The sequence below is a fragment of the Hylobates moloch genome, unplaced genomic scaffold (assembly GCF_009828535.3).
Source record: "Hylobates moloch isolate HMO894 unplaced genomic scaffold, HMol_V3 SCAFFOLD_20, whole genome shotgun sequence".
Lineage (NCBI taxonomy): Eukaryota > Metazoa > Chordata > Mammalia > Primates > Hylobatidae > Hylobates > Hylobates moloch.
This window is the reverse complement of record NW_026652295.1, coordinates 47314361-47322952: the sequence shown is the minus strand read 5'-3', so window position 1 is coordinate 47322952 and position 8592 is coordinate 47314361.

Sequence of the window (8592 nt, the reverse complement as noted above, 5' to 3'; positions counted from 1 at the left end):
ATAGGCTAGTAGGACTTAAACCATAAAGCTTCTGCAGAGCAAAAGAAATAATCAACAGAGTGAACAAACAACCTATACTATGAGAAAAAATATTTGCAAACTATGCATCTGACAAAGGACTAATATCCAGAATCTACAAGGAACTCAGATAAGTCAACAAGAAAAAAATCAAATAACCCCATTAAAAAGTGGACAAAGCACATGAATAGAAATTTTTTAAAGAATACATAAAAATGGTCAATAAGCATGTGAAAAAATAGCCAACATCACTGATCACCAGAGAAATGCAAATTAAAAAGACAATGTGATATTATCTTAAACTAGTTAGAATGGCTATTACTAAAAAGTCAAGAAATAATATTTCTTGTTCACTGTTGGTATGAATGTAAATTAGTACAACTTCTATCAAAAACAGTATAGAGATTTCTCAAAAAACTAAAACCAGAACTACCATTCAATCCAGCAATCCCACTACTGGGTATCTACCCAAAGAGAAAGAAATCATTATATTAAAAAGATATCTACACTGATACACTGATATGCTTATCACAGCCCTATTTACAATATCAAAGATATGAAATTAACCTAAGTGTCCATCAACAATGACTAGATAGAGAGAACGTGGGGTGTGTGTGTGTATACACACACTATATATATATGGTAATACACTATGTATATCATGGAATACTATATATTTCAGTATTTAGTGCTGAATGTATAAATATATATGATATAAATATATATATTATATAATTATATATTATATATATAATTATATTATATATATTATATATAATAATATTAAATATATATTATATAAAATATAAATATATATATTTTATATATATAATAGCATGCTACTCAACCATAAAAAAGAATGAAATCATGTCTTCACAGCAACACAGATGGAAATGGAAGCCATTATCTTAAGTGAAATAACTCAGAAACATACAGTCAAATACCACATGTTCTCACTTATAAATGGGAGCTAAATAATGTGTACACATGACCATGCAGAGTGGAATAATAGATACTGGACAGTTGGAATGGTGGGCAGGTGGGAAGTGGGTGAGGAATGGGAAATTACTTAATAGATACAATATACACTATTGGGTGATGGTTGCATTAATAGATCAGACCTCACTGCTACTCAATATATTCATGTAGCAAAAGTGCACATATACCTCCTGAATCTATAAAAATAAGAAAATTTTAAAAAGAAATTTCCCTTCACGACAGCTGTGGTAGAAGCACTAACAATGTGCCTAAAAGTAGACATTAATTTCTCATAAAGAAAGAGATCATGAAGTCTTAATTAATTAAAGTAGGTAAAGTATCTAGTAAGTATCTTGGTGTATAGCAACCGCTCAGCGAATTTTAGTAATTTTACTTTCCCCTTTCTCTTTCTCCTTTTCATACTCTCCCACTCAGATTTTTCTGAAAAAAAATAGGAGGCATGGCTGTGTGGCTTAGGGGGCATCAGTTGCTGCTAGACATCTAAAGACAGGGACATATATAAAAACGGAAGTGGAAGTCCACTGAGGACAAACTTATCATTTTATTGTGATTTTGGGGGGCAGTATAAACAGTGTTTAAGACTCTGGAATTTGGAGTACAGAACTTAACTCTGATTCCTGCTAGCTGTGATATCATGATAAACTAAACCTCATCTGCAAATTATGATAACAATATCTATATCAATATATGTTCTGGAAGAACAAACATAACAAGATAACGTATGTCAAGGACGTATTTCAGTACCTGGCACATGTTATAGTAGCTAGTTAGAGCTTTGCTGAACACTGATCCTCCCTAATGGACACCCTGCCTCTTCTTTTGTGTGAACTTAGCATGCCCTTCCACCATGGATTCTTGTCCATGGGCTGTAAGAAACTCATATTTTAATCCTGTATCTTCTAAAGTGCAATACTCTGAGCACATAAGTTTGGAGAAAGAAAAAGGAAGAAAGAAGAAGCAGTATGGTTGAGAACGGAGGTGACTCCAGAGGAATTGCTTAATCCCTTGTTTTAAACTTGCAGTTTTCTTATTTATTTATTAATTTATTTTCAACTTTTATTTTAGGTTCAGGCAGTACATGTGTAGGTTTGTCACATGGGTAAATTGCATGTCATTGGGGTTTGGTGTACAAATGATTTTGTCACCCAGGTAGCCATCAAAATACCAGTTAGGCAGTTTTTTGATCCTCACCCTCATCCAACCCTCCCTTATCAAAGGCCCCAGTGTCTGTTGTTCTCTCTTTATGTCCATGTGTGCTCAATGCTTAGCTCCCACATACGAGTGAGAATATTAGATATTTGGTCTGTTCCTGAATTAATTCACTGAGGATAATGGCCTCCAGCTGCATCCATGTTGCTGCAAAAGACATTTTAAGTACAATTTTTATTTTATGTCTTAGATTTATAGGAAAATTGAAATGATGGTACAGAGAGTTCTCCTATTTCCCCTATTGTTAGCACCTTACAGTAGTATGGTATATTTATTACAATTAATAGACCAATATTGACACATAATTAATAACTAAAATCTGTATTCTATTCACATTTCCTTTGTTTTTTACATAATGCCCTTGCCTCTTTAGGCTCCTTTTGGCTATGAGATTTTCTTGGACTTTCCTTATTTTTGATAAGCTTGACACCTTTGAGGACTCCTGTACAGATATCTTTTAGAATGTTCCTCAGCTGAGATTTGTCTGATGTTTTCCTCATGATTAAACTGAAGTTACATATTTTGGGGATCAGAAACAGAGCTGAAGGCCATTTTCATCAAATCAAATCAAGGGTGCACACTGTCAACATGACTAATCATTGTTGATGTAGAGGACAGCAGGTACCTATCTGAGGGCACTGTAAGGGAACCAACATTCATTGAGCATGTGGTCAGGTTTGTTTTGTTTGTGACCCCATTTAATATTCATAACCACTTAAAGAGGTATGTTTTAATTATCACCACTTTGTAATTGTAGAAACCGGGATGAGAGAAGTTGAAAAACTTTCTCACCCCAGCAAGCAAAATGCAGACTTTGTATTTGGAAGACTCAGGTCTATCTGATGCTAAAACTTCTTCTCTCCACTATGCCATTTTGCCTTCTTTGTAATTATATAAGATTTAAAATGTTGGCTGAGATTTTATATAAATAGAACTAAAGGTGTTTTGTGATATGCTAGTTGATAAATTGAGTAGGAAACATGCAGCTTCTTTGATATTGGATTCAGATGAGTATGTTATTGGGAGACACTTGTTCATAATTTATGGCACACCTAAATTAATTTAGTTTTATGTGACATTTATTTTATGAATTGAAGCTGATGAACAGAGATGAAATGTGAGCAGGCTGAGGGGAGGAAATACTGTACTCAGATGTAATGTGCAGTTGCCATCAAATAAGTTTATTAGACTCGATCTGGAGATTTGATGGATAATTTATGAAGTATTCAGAGAAAATCCTCTGTGTTGTTCACGCCAGTCATTCTTTTGGATGAGGGATTTTTATGGTGCCAAGAGTGAGAGTGGAAGGACTGACCATGAGTCACTATTTTAATGCTCTGGTATGATGCCCTATGTCCCTGGTAGTATTAGTTTGATCTTTGAGGGACTGATGTCCAGGGAATATATGTATACATGAATTTCGGAACCTCATTTCTTTCTAGGCCAGATGCACTTGTGTTTACAAATTTTAAAGTATTGGTTATAAAATAGAAAAGTGTCTCATCACCGCTAAATACATACTTTCAGATAAGCAGTTAATAGTGGTAACCTAGAATAGTGTTGGTATCAAGGATATAGGAATTTAACTGACCTCAGACTGAAATATATACATGTGGCTATCATGGACAACTAAAAGAAGCACAAGTTTCACACCCACATTTTAAAATTAGAATTGCAACAAAGAGTGGTTACAGGGCTGAAGCCAAGACTCCATTAGTTGATGTACTGAGTTAGGCCATGCTTTCTATTAGGAGTGGGGTTTGACAGGTACGATTATGCCTAAGGACAGCTGGGACTCTGCAGTTGACACTTTGTTGTCTGCCATTCATTTTTCTTGTGCTTCTTGGTAGTAATATCTCAGGTTTCTTTTGGGGAAAATCTCCTTAGCCCCTGGCCCTGGTCCTCAAACTTACAGTTTCAGGGATGGATTCTGATTGGTTTAAACAAATCAGGGTAGCCCTCTCCATAGTTACACTAATTGGCTATGGATGAGTAAGTGATTTAAAATAGTCCAATGAATGTTAAGTCTAAAAAATTTTATTTGAAATGATGAAGATGAGATTCTTCCGATATTGAGAGAAGCAGGCAGCATAGAACTGCTGCAGCTAGAGAGGAAGAGCCCCGAGTTGCTGGGTGGAGACAAAAGGTAGAACCCTAGAATGGGTCAAATCTGAGGAAGGAGAACCAGGTGGTAAATTCCAGAAGATGTTTTTGGAATTCCAGATAAAGCTGGTGCCTGAAGTCAGATATCTGACAGGAGCAATTAAACCACCTTTTTTGTTTGACTGATGAAGGCTGTCACACTTATTTATGTAATTATTTATTTCATATGTGAAGTGTTCCTAAGTGATAAGGGGCCCAAATGTAGTTAGAATGCAAAAATAAATTATGGGGTAAATGAGAAAAAAATCACCATAAAAGCCACTATAATTGAAAATGGCACCTGACATATGAGGCGCAGCTTCTACAGAGACTGGTATGACTGTGTTATGACATCCTAGCACCTATTGTACTTCGTACATCACTTCCGCTTGCGCATGGGGGCGGCAAATCAGAATAAAAAGCTGATTTATTCAGGGGTCCACAAGCTCTGTTGTGAAGTTTTCTATGGCTGGAGAGAGGAAGAAAGGGAGAGGAAACCAGAGATAGGAACAGGTATCAACAGCTAAAGACTATTGTTGGGGAAATGGCCATGCCCTGAGAAGGTCAGTAAGCAATGTAGTCAGTGGCCTGAGGTCAGCAGAGCAACAGCAGATGTAGGTGCAGAGGAACTGTAACTCTGATTCTATGAGGAAAACACGCGGAGGACCCTTGCAGGGAAGGTACCGTAAACCACAGCCAAAGCTGCTGGGGAATAAGTGTTCCCCAGGTGAGGTGATTGAAAATATTCTGGAAGTGAAAACCCCGAAAGGGGAAGAATTTATATTCGTCAGCAGAGTGGGCCTGAAAGCTTATCACCGAGAGATCTTGGATCAGCACAGTTCTGGGCATAATCACCCAGGTTCCCCAGACACTCTGTGGTTGATCATTTTCAAACTTCAGAGCATTCAGTCTGCAGAGAAGAAAGATAGTGCAGCCTCAGTACTGAAAATGTCAGTATCAATCAATGCCACAAATGCTCTTTAGAGATTTTAAATTTATAAGTCTATTAGGGAATTGGATGTTTATTTTCACCCACTGTGGTTGCCTACTGTGGTTGCCTACTGTGGTGACACGAGACTACCGGCCAGGAACTTGAGTTTTATGTTTGGCTCTTTCTTTAGTTAGCTGGTCATCTGGAATCCCAGGGTCTTCCTTTGCCACTAATTAGTTATGGATATGTACATAAATTTCGAAACCTTTTTAGTTTGTTTTTCTTGAAAATGTGACTAATAAATATAACAGGGCTGTTGTGAAGATAGGTTGCATGAATATTTCAAATCCTTTAGGACAGTGCCTGGAACACAGAAAAATAGATCTCGAATGAGTATATCTTCCAAAAGACATAATTTTGGGGTAGGAAAGGTATGTGAACATTGCTTATTACTAGATTTCTTAATAAAGCATCCAAAATCAAATAATCTTTCAGGCTTCTCAATGGCTCCCCAAAGACTAACCCTGTGCCACTGTGAAGTAAGGTTTAGTTGGACTGTCTTTTGAATATAGCAGTTAGTATATACAGCACTGGGCTCCAAACAGAGCAGTGAGAGGTAGGTGCCTCCATGGAAAAAGAGTGTTCAGATTAGAAGTGGCACATTTTATCATGTGTTCAATTCATTCATTTCCATGGTGGTATGTATGGTGGTGTTTGGTGTAATGGGATATAATCATTATTAGAAAAAAAGATAGAGGATGAGTATGACATGATATATGGATTCACTGGTTTGAGGAACTCTAGATTTTATTAATACTACACTTTCGTCTCCAGTATGAATTGATATCATACATTAAAGATTTCTGATAATGAGAAAAATGCTCAGACCTAAATACAATATAAATGAGTTATAAACAAGTAGCAAAATCTTCAATTAGCCAAAGATATTAGAAAGAATGCTGCTTTTATAAGACTTAACAAATGAAGCATTATTTCATCTCAAGGAATTAAAAAAATTGAGACTTAAGGGTAATAGCCAGTTTCAAGAAAATCAATGCTAATTAAACAAGAACAAGCTGTTCTTTCTAACAGTACCCTCGAGGAGGGAAAACCTGACATTCCCCTTTGTCACAAGACTTACTGACGGCATGTCAAGCTTTAATACAGAAGATGACTGCACAGGTGTGCTGGGCATTCACAAAGATCCAGTGATGAAGGCATGAATTTGTATTGAATTTGATGAGCATGTTTCCCCAGAGAAAAGAAGTTGCATATTCAGACACTTAGGATGTAAGTTGTGGTTATATTAGTCGTAAGAGACTGATTATCCAGATGCTATTTGAAATTGTTAACATAAATGTATTGTACCAGTCTAATATTTCGTTCTATAAAGAATAGACAATACAAACAAACCAAAGTCTTTAGGCATCAGGCTAATCCTTATACTTGTGTCACCTCTTCATTAAGAAATTGGGGCTCTAGGCTGGGCACGGTGGCTCACGCCTGTAATCCCAGCACTTTGGGAGGCTGAGGCAGGCAGATTACCTGAGGTCAGGAGTTCGAGATCAGCCCGGCCAACATGGTGAAAGCCCGTCTCCACTAAAAATACAAAAATTAGCCAGTGTGGTGGCAGGTGCCTGTAATCCCAGCTACTTGGGAGGCTATGGCAGGAGAATCGCTTGGACCCGGGAGGTGGAGGTTGCAGTGAGCTGAGATCACGCTATTGTACTCCAGCTGGGGGACAAGAGTGAGACTTCATCTCAAAAAAAAAAAAAAAATTGGGGCTCTAAGCCTTGTTTTACTTTACTCAAATTCTTACTTTCCCATTGATGATATAAACGTGTGGCTCGTTAATCCTATTTCTGGAGGCTTGGTTGCCCCTTCAACTCTTCTACTTTTTAAGATCTCATCTTCTTACACTTCCCCTGGGCCATTGTCTTCTCTCTATTTTCTGTATCTTAACCTTTCTCTCTTGACTGGCTTGCTTCACTCACCTTCGTCCACGCCCATGCTGAGAGATCCATTCTCTGTCATCCAATAGTTCTCCCCTTCTTTTTTTTTTTCTTTAAATAATACACCAACTTCTCTAAATGTTCATTCTATCACTAGCTCTTCTTTATCCCTCATTTTCTCCATGAACCATGACACTCTAGTTTCTTGCTCTTACTGCTCAAAGGAAACTGCTCTTAAAGATTAAAGGCATTAATGATTTCCTAATTATAATTCTATCATATATCTTTCAGGAATTGTCTTCTTGGATTGATCTTGTTCATTTGCTGCTTTTATTCTCTTTTGACTTATCAAAAGGACATTTCACTTCTTTAACAATCATAACACAACAGTCTGTTGCTTCTATTGATACTTCTTTGCCTATTCCCTTTACACTTTTGTGTGAGTTCATCTTTTTTCACTTAAAAAAAAAATCCTTTCTCCCCATGTTTCTCATTCAAGCCACAGCCCTTAGTCTGCACATACATTTTCCAAGTGACCACCAAAGTGATCCATTTCAAATTTAGGTGTGATGATACCATGTGATTGCTTTAAATCCTTCAATAACTCTTCAAGGATAAATTTTTTTTATGTGGTAAATATTCTTTTCTATTATCTGTTCTCTACCTAACTCTGTAGTCCCATATCTCTTTATTTTGTTTTATTGTTTGCTTAAATTTTTAATTTTTTGTTTCAATAGGTTTTTGGGGAACATGTAGTGTTTGGTTACATGAATAAGTTCTTTAGTGGTGATTTCTGAGATTTTGGTGCACCCGTCACCCAAGCAGTATACATTGTACCCAATCTGTAGTCTTTTATCCCTCACCATCCTCCCACCCTTCCTCCTAGTCCCCAAAGTCCAATGTTTTATATCATTTGTATGCGTTTGCATCCTCACAGCTTGGCTCCCACTTATGATTGAGAACATGATGTTTGGTTTTCCATTTCTGAATTACCTTACTTGGAATAATAGTCTCCAATTCCATTCAGCTTGCTGCAAATGCCATTATTTTACTCCTTTTTATGGCTGAGTAGTATTCTAATACATATATTTATCACATCATATTTTTTTTTCTACTCATTGATGGGCAATTTGAGTAGATCCATATCACTTAACTCTCTGCTTTATAATGTATAATCTAGCAATTTAGAGCTTTTTAGAGTCTCCTACTGTGCTTTCTCAGTGAGTTACTCTTGCCTGTATTGCCCCTTCTGCCAGTCATGTCCTTCCCTGCTCTACTCTACACCATCCTTACCCTTTTATCAGATTAACACCTACACATATTCTTGATCTCAGCTCAAAT